Consider the following 14,251-nt stretch of genomic DNA (forward strand, 5'->3'; position numbering starts at 1 on the left):
GACAGGAGAGGGCTCTCTCTGGGTCACACTCAGTCAAAATAACCAATAGGGTCTGAGATGGCTCAAAATGAATGCTAATTTTAGGCTAGTAAATAGATATGAAAAAGAGGTAATTGATTGAATGACTGAAATTTCTAGGCTGTATGGGACCAAAGGACAGCATGAGCTAGGAAATTAACTCAAAGACACAGAGTATTTCGTGAGGCAAGATAGGCAGGATGTTTAGCAATCAAACTTAAATAATATGAAGTGGACAGACTGTTGAGAGGTTGAAAAGGGCATAGTAAATGAATCCTTTTCAAACAGAGGAAGAGACACAAAGCATGAATGCCTTCCCAAGGCAGAGCAGTAAACTGGATTCTACCTCTGTCACTTAACAACATTCAACTAGAAATGATTATGAATGGACGGTAAAACATAACAAAATACATATGCAACAGAAAGAGGACACATATGCCAAACTCATACCACATGAATCTCATGAATCAGAGCTGCATAATTTCATTAATTCTCTGCCAAAACTATACAGTGAAAGCGGTGGGTTTTCCTCCACACTTCTCCCAGAAACTCCAACCCCTTACAAAATGATTTACCACCTAATAAATAAGCTTTAGAGGTGGGAAAACATATCGACACCAATCGGGAGCTGTTTAATCATTAACTAATAAAAGCTGGAAAGCCAACCACCTATTCTGAAAAAGAGCAGCGTTACATATTGTTTTTCTTTGGTGACCAATTTAAAAGGCAAAAAATGTAGCGTGGATCCCATGAAATCGTGACTTGAAGACAAAAATAGACCATACGTTCCTATCTCTCTGCTGTGGTTGATATCTTCGTTCTATTTTTGGCTTTCGGTTTTTGACTTTTCAACTTCCTTTTGCCATTTGAAAAAACCATTTTTAATAAAAATAGCTTTTAAAATCAAATTCCGCCTTTAATAAAGGGAAGACTGTATGGTCAATGAACGATCCCAGCTGCAATTTTGTTCGAGCTTTCAATTATCCCTTATAAAGATGCTCTGCATTCATCTCGAGATCTCCAATGCATTTCATTTCTTCTTGCAACGTATAATCTAAATAACATCCACTCTTCAAGAGTTGCTCTCAGGTCATGAGTCTTGTCCTTTAAACCTTTGCAACAATTGGCATGCATAGTGCACACGTGTTCTAATGTGGCCCTTATGTCACAGAGCCCACTAAAATACACTGCATCAAGAAACAATAGATTGACCCCGATCTCGATAAATTCTTTTAAGAACTTCATCTCATTGAACATATCTTGATCATGTTTCCCAGGATAGCACTGGGTGGAGTTGTACCATAAATTGTACATGTTGATTATTCTTTTATTGGAACGAACAAATGTAAACCTGTATTTGGTAAATTTTTGACATCGCTAGGATCATAGTCACACATATCACAAGAGATTTTGGAATTCTGCCTCACTTGAGAACCTTCTGAATGGATTTCAAAGCCATAGCACATCTGCATCAGTGAAGACGAAACTAAATCCGTGCTGTACCACATCCTTCAAGAATTCTATTTTTCTCCAAATGATCTTCAAGTAATCCTCAGTCATGAAAAATTTCTCGCCTGAAAAATCAACCCCTTCTGTCCTCAAATCAAAGCAATGGGGATGTATTTCCTTGCAGCGTTTGAAGGCGCTCCCATCTAAGGCAACAATGAGGAGATAGTCCATAAGTTCCTGTGTTCCCTCACCAATACGAAAGCTCTCCAGTAACAAGTCTATAAGGCCGGTTGGCTCCATCCATGCTTTGTGTCACACGGAATCAGTCAAAAGTGCGGACACAAATGACCTTCCTAGAAGTCTAAGACATTCTAATAACAAACAAGACAAACTAGAACTATCCTTCTCTAAACATGCATTGTGATATGAGAAATCAAGTGTTTCATTCTTACCTTTTTCCAAACGCTGTTGTAGAAGTCCAAGCTTTGTTGATCTGGATGAGTTCCTCCTTTTCTCCAAAACCTGTAATTACCAACAGTCAAACAATTAAATAGCACCTGATTATAACATAAAACAAAGCATATTCAACATATAGACCAAGGAGTACATGAAATAACCCATAAACAACAAGTTATTGAGAAGAATGGACCAATTTGCATTAAAGGTAATCAAAAGGAACCATTACAACCTGAGCCTTGGTGTTGTGCAAGCTCCTTCCAGGGTCCACAAGAGTCTTCCTCTACTTTGACAAAGCTCACCCACTTCCAAATAGAACAAGCAAAGATGGCAATCTCTCCTCACAAGCTTCTAAATGGGAGTCCTAATTCCTGCAGCATTTACCCTTAGAAATGTATAGCTTTCAACCTCTTCTCCTTCTGGCCCAATGCCTGTATTTATAGTACTCAAGAGGAGGTTAATCAGGTCCACCATCAATGGGATAATCCCCTCTTTGGGTGGGATAGCTCCCTTATTGATGGGATAAGTTCCTCTTTGATAGGAGTGCATGAACCATCTGGAGGCGCCCAATACACGTCGAACAACCTTCTAGAATGCTCTAGAAATGACCACAAGTAACTTTTTAAAGATGAAACTTGCGCATTCTAACCTTTACAGGGGGACACACCTGTCCCTTTACATACAGAGCGTCTTTGGACGCAGCTTTTGTGAACATTGGGAGCGTCCCCGCAGGTAAGGTTGAGAGAACCTGCGTCCCCAAAGATAAATACATTTATACAAGACTTTCTCTCTTTTTTGGAGTTTGACATGGAGAGCAGAGGCATAAGACTTGCCTAAGAGGGTAGCATGACTGTTGATTGAGCCATACTAACTGTAAATAGTCATGGTGACATTTTTTAGTGTAACAGATTGCCCCCTAAAGTGCGAAGCCTGAAATAGATTAGGGTTTTGTATTATCTAGGAAGGGTGAAGCGCTTTATCATTTCAAGGATTATCTCGTGGAGAGCCTGGTCAGAACCTACAATTTTCAACACAAAATACATGTATAAGATTATATCATCACTGAGGTAGGCATTCCCATACTCAGATTAAAACTTTAACTAACAGACTAACTACTCTGATACAGGAATGATCTTGCAGTACATCATAATCATAGACTTTTGTAGACACAGTATGGATGCAGCCATCTGTTTATGATTAGTCTACTTAGATAATGAATACAAAACTCCTCGCAGCCTGGATGGTGGAAACTAGATCCAGGGTCTTCATTTCCGCTTCCCGAATTGGTACGATTCTAGCCATGCGAATAAATGAGTTGATGTCGAACATGGTAGAAACCACTTGATTACCAGTCGATGATGTAAACTGTTAACAAGTGTGAGAGAGACCACCAGTAATGTCAATGGTTCTCAAAGTACCCAGTACAATCCATGAGATGTGAATGAATGAGTTGATGTCGAACATTTCACGGAATCCTTCGATCAAAAGTCAATGATGTAAACTGACGTCAAAGGCGAGAAACCTGCCATTGATGTATGCAGACTTCAAGGTACTGACGATTTCTAAGTCATCTCTCTAGATAATGTGCCGATGTCGATAGAAAGTGACCCGTTGCAGGCAAGCCCGCAACACGAAATCATTGTTCAAGTTGAAGAAATGTTGCTGTAAGGACTGACTCAGGGATGGTCAAATGGATGACAAGTATTTTGCAGATGAAAGTTTTGTTTGCAGACCTCTTGAACACATAACGACACGACAGATGGTTTGGTGCTAAATAACTCAAAGTTAATCCCCGGAACCCGGTTAAAGACTTTCAAAGTGGTTTGATCAACTGTGAGGTAAAGAATTTCCCAACCCAGGTGAATGAAAAGTGTCGTGTTCAAGAGTGGTAGTAAAGCTTCTTCTGAGACAAAAGGTAACAAATAGGCTCATTCTTCTCTCTTTTCCCCCACCATTTCTGGCAAGTACCTCTTTATTTTTAACAAGCTTGAGGAGGATAACATGTGCTTGATTATAAGCTCATCCTTCGGATGAGTCCAACCTAGTTTTGATTCGAACCCTAGGAAGGAGTGGTTCGTTCCTGTTTGTAATTGAACAGGTCCTTTACTGTGAAATGTTTAACGAGCCCAGTATAGGGGAAACTCGGTGTTTTTCAATTTTAGAGAGTCTGAAAAACTTAAGAAGACTCCAAGTTGAACTTTTTCGTAGATTTGTGTCCCTCAAGCCCGAAAAAGTATAAAATAATACCTGAGAGAACCACTTGATCTTGCGACCAAGGAGTACTTTCATAATTAGTGCCACTAACCTGAAAAGTAAAAAGCGATCAAGGACACGTCGTTTTATTTCCAGTATCGAGTTTGAAACAACAAAAACCCGACAATCTTTTCCTGTTTTTACGGTCAGTAAAGGGCTATAAGGGGACCATCTTTTAATTCCGTTTTAACGAGTGTAAAAGAAACGCTCTGCAATCTTTTCATATTTTAGGAGTCTGAAAAGGGCTTAAAAGAGAACTCCAAGGATTCACTTTTTCGTAAGTTTTAACGAGTTCGAAAAAAGGGATAAAAATGTACTCATGGTTTTCACTTTTTCGTAAGTTTTAATGAGTTTGAAAAAATGATAAAAATGTACTCATATGGCCGACTTTCAATTTAATTTACGAGCAGGAAAAGACGGAAAGAACTCGGCATTTTCATTTGTTTTACGAGAATGAAAGATAGCAAAATAATCTCGGTATTTTCATGAGTTTAACGAGTCTTGAAAATAACTGAAATTGACTCAAGATAGGTTTCATTTTTACAAAAGCTTGAAATAGAGAAAAACTATGCTTTATGCCCCCTAAGCATAACTGCTAGAGCGCATGCCCCCCTAGCTTCATTTCATTCAGCCAATTGGATGAAATGAAGGCTGAGTTACGAGATCATTTGAAAGACTCGACCTAAAACTATAAGAAAATTATGCAAAACACTGAAATAACTAACCTAAAAACTTAACATTTATAAGATCTCGTCAATCTCTCGACTCAAGTAGAGGAGGATTTGTTTCATTTTTTAACGAGCTTGACACAGGAAAAGAACTATGCTCCCAGTGGAGTCGCCAATTTGTCACACGGAATCAGTCAAAAGTGCGGACACAAACGACCTTCCTAGAAGTCAAAGACATTCTAATAACAAACAAGACAAACTAGAACTATCCTTCTCTAAACATGCATTGTGATATGAGAAATCAAGTGTTTCGTTCTTACCTTTGTCCAAACACTGTTGTAGAAGTCCAAGCTTTGTTGATCTGGATGAGTTCCTCCTTTTCTCCAAAACCTGCAATTACCAACAGTCAAACAATTAAATAGCACCTGATTATAACATAAAACAAAGCATATTCAACATATAGACCAAGGAGTACATGAAATAACCCATAAACAACAAGTTATTGAGAAGAATGGACCAATTTGCATTAAAGGTAATCAAAAGGAACCATTACAACCTGAGCCTTGGTGTTGTGCAAGCTCCTTCCAGGGTCCACAAGAGTCTTCCTCTACTTTGACAAAGCTCACCCACTTCCAAATAGAACAAGCAAAGATGGCAATCTCTCCTCACAAGCTTCTAAATGGGAGTCCTAATTCCTGCAGCATTTACCCTTAGAAATGTATAGCTTTCAACCTCTTCTCCTTCTGGCCCAATGCCTGTATTTATAGTACTCAAGAGGAGGTTAATCAGGTCCACCATCAATGGGATAATCCCCTCTTTGGGTGGGATAGCTCCCTTATTGATGGGATAAGTTCCTCTTTGATAGGAGTGCATGAACCATCTGGAGGCGCCCAATACACGTCGAACAACCTTCTAGAATGCTCTAGAAATGACCACAAGTAACTTTTTAAAGATGAAACTTGCGCATTCTAACCTTTACAGGGGGACGCACCTGTCCCTTTACATACAGAGCGTCTTTAGACGCAGCTTTTGTGAACATTGGGAGCGTCCCCGCAGGTAAGGTTGAGAGAACCTGCGTCCCCAAAGATAAATACATTTATAGAAGACTTTCTCTCTTTTTTGGAGTTTGACATGGAGAGCAGAGGCATAAGACTTGCCTAAGAGGGTAGCATGACTGTTGATTGAGCCATACTAACTGTAAATAGTCATGGTGACATTTTTTAGTGTAACACTTTGTTCGCTGTTGTCATGATCAGTGTTTTGTTTAGCATCGAAGCCTTCGCTAGAGCAATTTCCATCTCGTCTGCATTTTTGCTAAGCAATGGGCGCTCCATTGGTATTTGGAGAAAAATGAAGTAAATTCCATTGAGTTTTTATGGAGCAAAGATTAGTTTTGCCTTTGGGGCTGTGTGCACCGCGCGCACACCCAATGCGCCGTGTGCACCATGTGCGCTACGTCAGTACAAATTTGCATCGAGAAAATCAGCTCTATGCGCCATGCGCAGCCAGTGCGCCGCGCCAGTTGCCCAGTGTGCCGTGCCTGTATTTCACATAGAGTTTGCCTTCCAAACAACTGACTTCACCTTTCCACATTTTTCTTTGGCTTTCACGCTTGTCTCTTGACTTGCAAACGAATTGTATAAACACTGAAAATATCTTAATGTTTCAATGAATTTGATTTTTTGATTTGGCAAACTCATTTTGTAAAGTTTGAAACTTTGACATTTCTCATCAATTTTGCTTTGCTTCGTTTTAATTTTTTGAATGATGAAACTCTTTGTTTGTTTGCAGGGATGATTGGTGGTGGACTTCGGCCAAGGATCAGGGTGGCGCCTGAAACATTTCATGACTAAAAACTTTGAAAAATTACATATTTAAAAACAAATTTGATGATTTCTTCTTCAAAACAGGGTTTTGAAAAAGAATCACTCTCGAGAATTATTGATGATGAAATTTTACTATGGAAACTAATTTGGAACCTCTCATGCGTCTACTAGTATTATTTGGAAATTTGAAGACTAAATCAACAAAACCCAAAAACTCTAAAAGATTCTTTGTTGACAAAAAAAAAACCATCCATGACTATGAATGACTGAAATCAACTTTGATGAACTTTGAGAAACTTTGACCAACCCAGCAGGTACAAACATGAGGGAAACGAGTGAAAAGACCCTTCCATCAGATAATCACATGCTCCTAGCAGAATGCACCTGAGTGAATCAAGCGAGACACCTAAAAATGAAATGCAATAAAGAGATTTTGATCTCTGATGGAGAGATTACCAAACCGACTCTAACATTGGCTCCAATGGGGATGGTAGCTCCTGGGAGGTGCTAAAAACGGCAGATCTTTGGAAGAGATAGACAGTGCCTTCATCCATTGGGCTATGGAGTCCATTATTTCGAGAAATCCACACAAGACTTTTGACTCAATCTATTTGACTGAAACTTGACTCAAACCGACTCAATTATGAAACCAACATGACTGAAAAAACTGACTCAATGCAACTAACTCAAAATACTAAGACCTGAACTTAAAACTAAAAGTTTGATGGCAGTACTTGACCACCTGTGTTTCTTACAAAACAATATACCATCAAACTATATCAAAATGCCAATGTAACCAATCAAGCAGATGCCTTCTTGATTGATTCTCCCAGTCAGATCTCCTGGTCAACAACAGATACTGGTAACTAGGCATCCAAAAACATAATTGACCATGATCTCCTTCATCACTGAATACTGCAAAAATCACCTTCACTTCTAACTGCAACAGATTTTCCAGAGGATCGTGAAAAACATGAAGTCTTTCCTCCTGCTGAAAGAGCAAGGTGTCTTTCTCCTTTGATTCTGATCTTTCTTCATCATGTACTTTAGTAAAAGTATGTTCCTGGTTCTCAAAAAATTTGAACAAGTAGATGAGAAGATCTCCACTTGGAAAAACATTTCAAAACATGAGGCATATGAAGAAGAATCTAAAAGGCAGTGCTGCATGTTCTGATCTTTTATAGTTTGAATATATTTTTGATCATCTTGTTGTTCATGAACGGACTGGATTACCTCTTTATGAAGGCTTTGTTCTGATGACATGAGAACATTTGGATCCATAACTCTGTTTTCTGCATTTAAGGCAGCCTCAACAATGCAACTCTCTTTTATGAGATCTGGAACAACATGTTTTTCCTCATCACAATTCATCTCTCGATCTAGTTTATTGTCATCACTATGTGAGATTGGAACATCATTTTCCTACATATCACCCTTTATTTCAACCAAATCTGAAATAAAACTTCTTCTTTCATCATTTTTAGCCATATGGGAATCTTCAACCTGCTGATCTTGATAAGTGTCCTCTAAGATTTCTATGTGCTGCTGAAACGGATTTTCATACAGGGCTTCCATGATCTCTTCATCCATGAAATTATCATCTTCATAATATTTCTCAAGGCTTTCAATAAAACCATAAGCATGTTTGCAATAGTCCTGAACTAAATTTAATGATGGATAAGAGTCTTTATACCTTTCAAAGAACATGGTATGAAAATCCTTTAAACAGTAAATACAAGCAGGCGGCAAACTTTCATACCAAGATCGGGCTTCACCTTCCAGAGTGGCCATGAATATCTTCATCAAGCAATCTTCAGGAGAATCAACCTTCAACTTGCGAATATGTATGTGAAATCTAACCATATGTAAGGCAACATCCTTCCTATCATCATCTTTAAACATAGGAAAATTCTTTTGCCAATCTACCTTGGGAATTTTATTTGGAAAACCTGGAATGAGATCTCGGCTCATGGGAACATATCTTCTTGCAACCCGTTCCATCTTGAAAATCTTAAAGCTACTGATCTTCTTGCAGTGGAGTCACCATGAAGCATTGATTTCTCGATTTTTCAGTGGATGGAGTCGCCAGGTGGATGATTTCAGCCTTCTTATGTCTGATCGTTGTCCACCATCAACAGTTAGATTTGAACTTGATACATGTACTAGGGCAATTAACAAGTTAGATGTCACGTTTACAAGCTAGACCAGAGATTGACTGAAGCAGCATTTATCTACTTCCGCTAATGTAAAGCAAAAGCGTTTCGAAGGCTACCTGGCATAACTTCAGGCTCCGTCTGTAGCTATAAAACACATGACATCAACAAGCAAACCATTTTCTTCCCCAGTATGGTCGCCACTATTTTAGAGCCTAGATTTGCCTCAGGCTGAAAAGGCAAGGTTCTAGGTCCACATCAAACCACGCTCACCCTCATAGCTAGCCCTACGAGGACAGCAGAGGGCTCTCTCTAGGTCACACTCAGTCAAAATAACCAATAGGGTCTGAGATGACTCAAAATGAATGTTTATTTTAGGATAGTAAATATATATGAAAAAGAGGTAATTGATTGAATGACTGAATTTTCTGGGTTGTATGGGACCAAAGGACAGCATGAGCTGGGAAATTAACTCAAGACACAAAGTATTTCTTGAGGCAAGATAGGTAGGAGGTTTAGCAATCAAACTTAAATAATATGGAGTGAAAAGACTATTGAGAGGTTGAAAATGGCATAGTAAATGAATCCTTTTCAAACAGAGGAAGAGACACAAAGCGTGAATGCCTTCCCAAGGCAGAGCAGTAAACTGGATTCTACCTCTGTCACTTAACAACATTCAACTAGAAATGATTATGAATGGACGATAAAACATAGCAAAACACATATGCAACAAAAAGAGGACACATATGCCAAACTCATACCACATGAATCTCATGATTCAGAGCTGCATCATTTCATTAATTCTCTGCACAGTGAAAGCACTGGGTTTTCCTCCACACTTCTCTCAGAAGCTCCAACCCCTTACAAAATGATTTACCACCTAATAAATAAGCTTTAGAGGTGGGAAAACAGATTGACACCAATGGGGAGCTGTTTAATCATTAACTAATAAAAGCTAGAAAGCTAACCACCTATTCTGAAAAAGAGCAGTGTTACATCTTGTTTTTCTTTGGTGACCAATTAAAAGGCAAAAAATGTAGCATGGATCCCATGAAATCATGACTTGAAGACAAAAATAGACCATACGTTCCTATCTCTCTGTTGTGGTTGATATCTTTGTTCTATTTTTGGCTTTCAGTTTTTGACTTTTCAACTTCCTTTTGTCGTTTGAAAAAACCATTTTTAATAAAAATAGCTTTTAAAATAAAATTCCGCTTTTAATAAAGGCAAGACTGTATGGTCAATGAACGATCCCAGCTGCAATTTTTTTCGAGCTTTCAATTATCCCTTATAAAGACGCTCTGCATTCATCTCGAGATCTCCAGTGCATTTCATTTCTTCTTGCAACGTCTAATCTAAATAACATCCACTCTTCAAGAGTTGCTCTCAGGTCGTGAGTCTTGGCCTTTAAACCTTTGCAACAATTAGCATGCATAGTGCACACGTGTTCTAATGTGGCCCTTGTGTCATAGAACCCACTAAAATACGCTGCATCAAGAAACAATAGATTGACCCCGATCTCGGTAAATTCGTTTAAGAACTTCATCTCATTGAACATATCTTGATCATGTTTCCCAGGATAGCGCTGGGTGGAGCTGTACCATAAATTGTACATGTTGATTATTCTTTTATTGGAACGAACAAATGTAAAACCTGTATTTGGTAAATTTTTGACATCTCTAGGATCATAGTCACATGTATCACAAGAGATTTTGGAATTCTGCCTCACTTGAGAACCTTCTGAATGGATTTCGGAGCCATAGCACATTTGTAACAGTGAAGACAAAACTAAATCTGTGTTGTACCACATCCTTCAAGAATTCTATTTTTCTCTGAATGATCTTCAAGTAATCCTCATTCATGAAAAAATTCTTGCCTGAAAAATCAACCTCTTCTATCCTCAAGTCAAAGCAATGGGGATGTATTTGCTTGTAGCGTTTGAAGGCACTCTCATCTAAGGAAACAATGAGGAGATAGTCCAAAAGTTCCTGTGTTCCCTCCCCAATACGAAAACTCTCCAGTAACAAGTCTATAAGGCCGTTGGGCTCCATCCATGCTTTGTTTGTTGTTGTCATGATCAGCATTTTGTTTAGCATTGAAGCCTTCACCAGAGCAATTTCCAACTCATCTGCATTTTTGCTGAGAAATGGGCACTCCATTGGTATTTGGAGAAAAATGAAGTAAATTCCATTGAGTTTTTATGGAGCAAAGATGAGTTTGGCCTTTGGGGCTCTGTGCGTCGTGCACACACCCAGTGCGCCGCACGTGCCATGTGTGCCGCGTCAGTGCAAATTTGCATTGAGAAAATCGGTTCTATGAGCCGCACGCAGCCAGTGCGTCGCGCCAGTTGCCCAGTGCACCACGCCTGGATTTCACACAGAGTTTGACTTCCAAACAACTAACTTCGCCTTTCCACATTTTTCTTTGGCTTTCATGCTTGTCTCTTGAATTGCAAACGAACTGTATAAACACTGGAAATATCTTAATGTTTCAATGACTTTGATTTTTTGATTTGGAAAATTCACTTTGTAAAGTTTGAAACTTTGACATTTCTCATCAACTCTGTTTTTCTTCCTTTGAATTTTTGAATGATGAAACTCTTTGTCTGTTTGCAGGGATGATTGGCGGTGGACTTCGGCAAAGGATCAGGGTGGCGCCTGAAACATTTCATGACTAAAAACTTTGAAAAATTACATATTTAAAAACAAATTTGATGATTTCTTCTTCAAAACAGGGTTTTGAAGAAGAATCACTCTCGAGCATTATTGATGATGAAATTTTGCAATGGAAACTGATTTGGAACCTCTCATGCATCTAATAGTATTATTTGGCAATTTGAAGACTAAATCGATAAAACCCTAGACCTAAAAACTCTAAAAGATTCTTTGCTGACCAAGAAAAAACCATCCATGACTATGAATGACTAAAATCAACTTTGATGAACTTTGAGAAATTTTGACCAACCCAGCAGGTACAAACATGATGGAAACGAGTGAAAAGACCCTTCCGTCAGATAATCGCATGCTCCTAGCGGAATGAAACTGAGTGAATCAAGCGAGACACCTAAAAATGAAATGCAATAAAGAGATTTTGATCTCTGACAGAGGGATGACCAGATCGACTCTAACAGGTTCATTAGTGGGCTTCCCTTAGCATTTAAAGATTGGATTGAGTATGATAAGCCTTAGCCATTAGAGGAATTCATTAGAATGTTGAAGCATTGTTATGAGCAATGTAAGTGTAATTCTGGGCCTAAGAAGGATTGGAAAGGTAATGATAATACTAAAAGAAAATGGGATAAGAAGTGAGGAAGACCTCAGGATGCAAGTAAAAGGTAGAATGTACTGTCATACAAGAAGTTCAATTAGTTGATAGAGGACATGGATCTCAGCCTGAGGAGTAGAACAAGGGTGATGGTAGGAAGCCTTTGCAGTGTTGGACTTGTGGATGAGAGCATCAAAAGAGAGATTATCCACAACATCAGGGTGGTAGACCTTAGATTTATAGTGCCAAGGGGGCAAAAATAGTTGGAGATGTTGGAAAAATAATTCCTCATATTTATGTAGTAGTAGGTAATAGGAAAGTTAATCATCAGGCATCTATTATCGAGATGGAAGGTAGGCTTTGTGATCAATTTGTTTCCATTTTTATTGACCCTGGACCTAACTATAGTTATATCAGTCCTCACCTAGTGGATAAGTGTTATGTGAATAAAGAAATGCATGAAAAATCTTGTTTGGCACAGTTGGCTACAGGGACCAAGAGACGAGTTCATCATTAGGTGAGATCTTATGCATTTGAGTTGAATGGTATGATTACGTCAACACATATAAATGTGCTTTCTTTAAGACCATACAATATGTTTTTTGGCATGGATTGGTTGTACATTCACAAGATTAAAGAGGAATTCTATGTTAAGGCTATTGAATGTCTAGATGATGATGGAGAAAGCATAATCTTGTAGGGAAAGAAGAAGGCTACATGAGTGAGAATGGTTACATCAATGCATGCAAAGCACAGTAGTTGGAAGGGATGTGTATTATTTTTAGTTCATATTTCTAGTCACAAAATGAAGGATGTTGAGGATGATGAATTCTTGAAGAGGTGTCATGTTTTGCAATAGTTTCTAGATGTAATTCCAACATAGATTTTAGAGTTACGCCTCATAGGGAAGTGGATTTCTCTATTGAGTCAGTACTAGGAGCAACACTAGCATCAAAGGCACCTTACAAGATGAACATTCTAGAGTTGGTGGAATTGAAGTTGCATCTTAAGGAAATGCTTGATAAAGGATACATAAAACCGAGTTTTTCCGCTTGGGGTGCACCAGTATTGTTTGTGAAGAAGAAGGATGGTACTCTCAGGTTGTGCACTGATTACAGGAAGTTAAACAAGGTGAATTTCAAGAACATGTATCCTTTGCCACTAATTTTAGAAATTTTGAATAATAAAAACTTATTCACAGAGATTATCTCGATTATACACTATTGTGGAATACATGCACAATACATAATCTCCTCTATGTTGATCATCAATTTAGCAGCATTAAAAACAATGAAAGATCAATCGCATGCACACATTAACACAGTATGTAACCCGGGGAAAGCTTACAGCTGAAAACCCCGCACTATCTCTATATTAATGATTGAGAACATGTAACAATACATAGTACAATACTCCTCTCAAGTATCCAGCACTATCTCCACCTGTTACACACAAAACTAGCTCAGATCCGAACAAGTCACAGGTTCAAATCTCCTCCGCTGCTTTGCCTGCCTCTATTGCACAATACCAAGTGAAAATCACGTGAGCACAGGCTATTTCACTGGGCATATACTACGAAATACTCATGGGCATACTCAATCCATTGATTGTGCAAGATCTCATGTACAACTATAGTCACAACGGATAGCAATCTCAACCTCTAACACCTGTCTCCACTGAACTGTACATGCACTGAGTTAACTAATGTATTCTTCAGTTGCATTATGAGTTAATAATTAGTGAATTAATTTAATCAATTAATTCACATCACTCATCACTAGTCTATTTGCAGTTAAACTAATTACAACTAGTTTAACAAAGTCAAACTGAACACAACTCCATCAACTCCACATCCAACTCCACAAAACTCAACTGCTTGAGTTCTAACTGAAGTCCTACATGCAATAGCTCAAATGACCCACAAGAAAAGTGTATTTCCTTCTAAAAAATGCATGTGCCACATCTGTAGCTCAAATTGAAGTGCTCCAAGAGGATAAGATAAAGTTTATAGTCTAAATATTATTATGAGACAATAATATTTGACTTTTCTATTTTTACCCTGACAGTCTAAAAATAGACTTTGATCACTCCGTTGTGAACCAAAAATAGAAGTCCATCTATTTTTCCCAACATGACCAATCATCCATAAACAACATCCTGCAAC

General features: G+C 38.4%; 1 pseudogene; it reads right to left on the reverse strand.

Annotated features, from left to right (window-relative positions):
* Positions 1 to 10,111: 10,111 nt before the first annotated feature.
* Positions 10,112 to 10,982, reverse strand: LOC149154498 (uncharacterized protein At4g15970 pseudogene; annotated as a pseudogene).
* Between the last annotated feature and the right edge of the window lie 3,269 nt (positions 10,983 to 14,251).

This window comes from Pinus tabuliformis, chromosome 9, assembly GCF_031772625.1.
Source record: "Pinus tabuliformis cultivar Carrire ecotype Pingquan chromosome 9, CPIR1, whole genome shotgun sequence".
NCBI lineage: Eukaryota > Viridiplantae > Streptophyta > Pinopsida > Pinales > Pinaceae > Pinus > Pinus tabuliformis.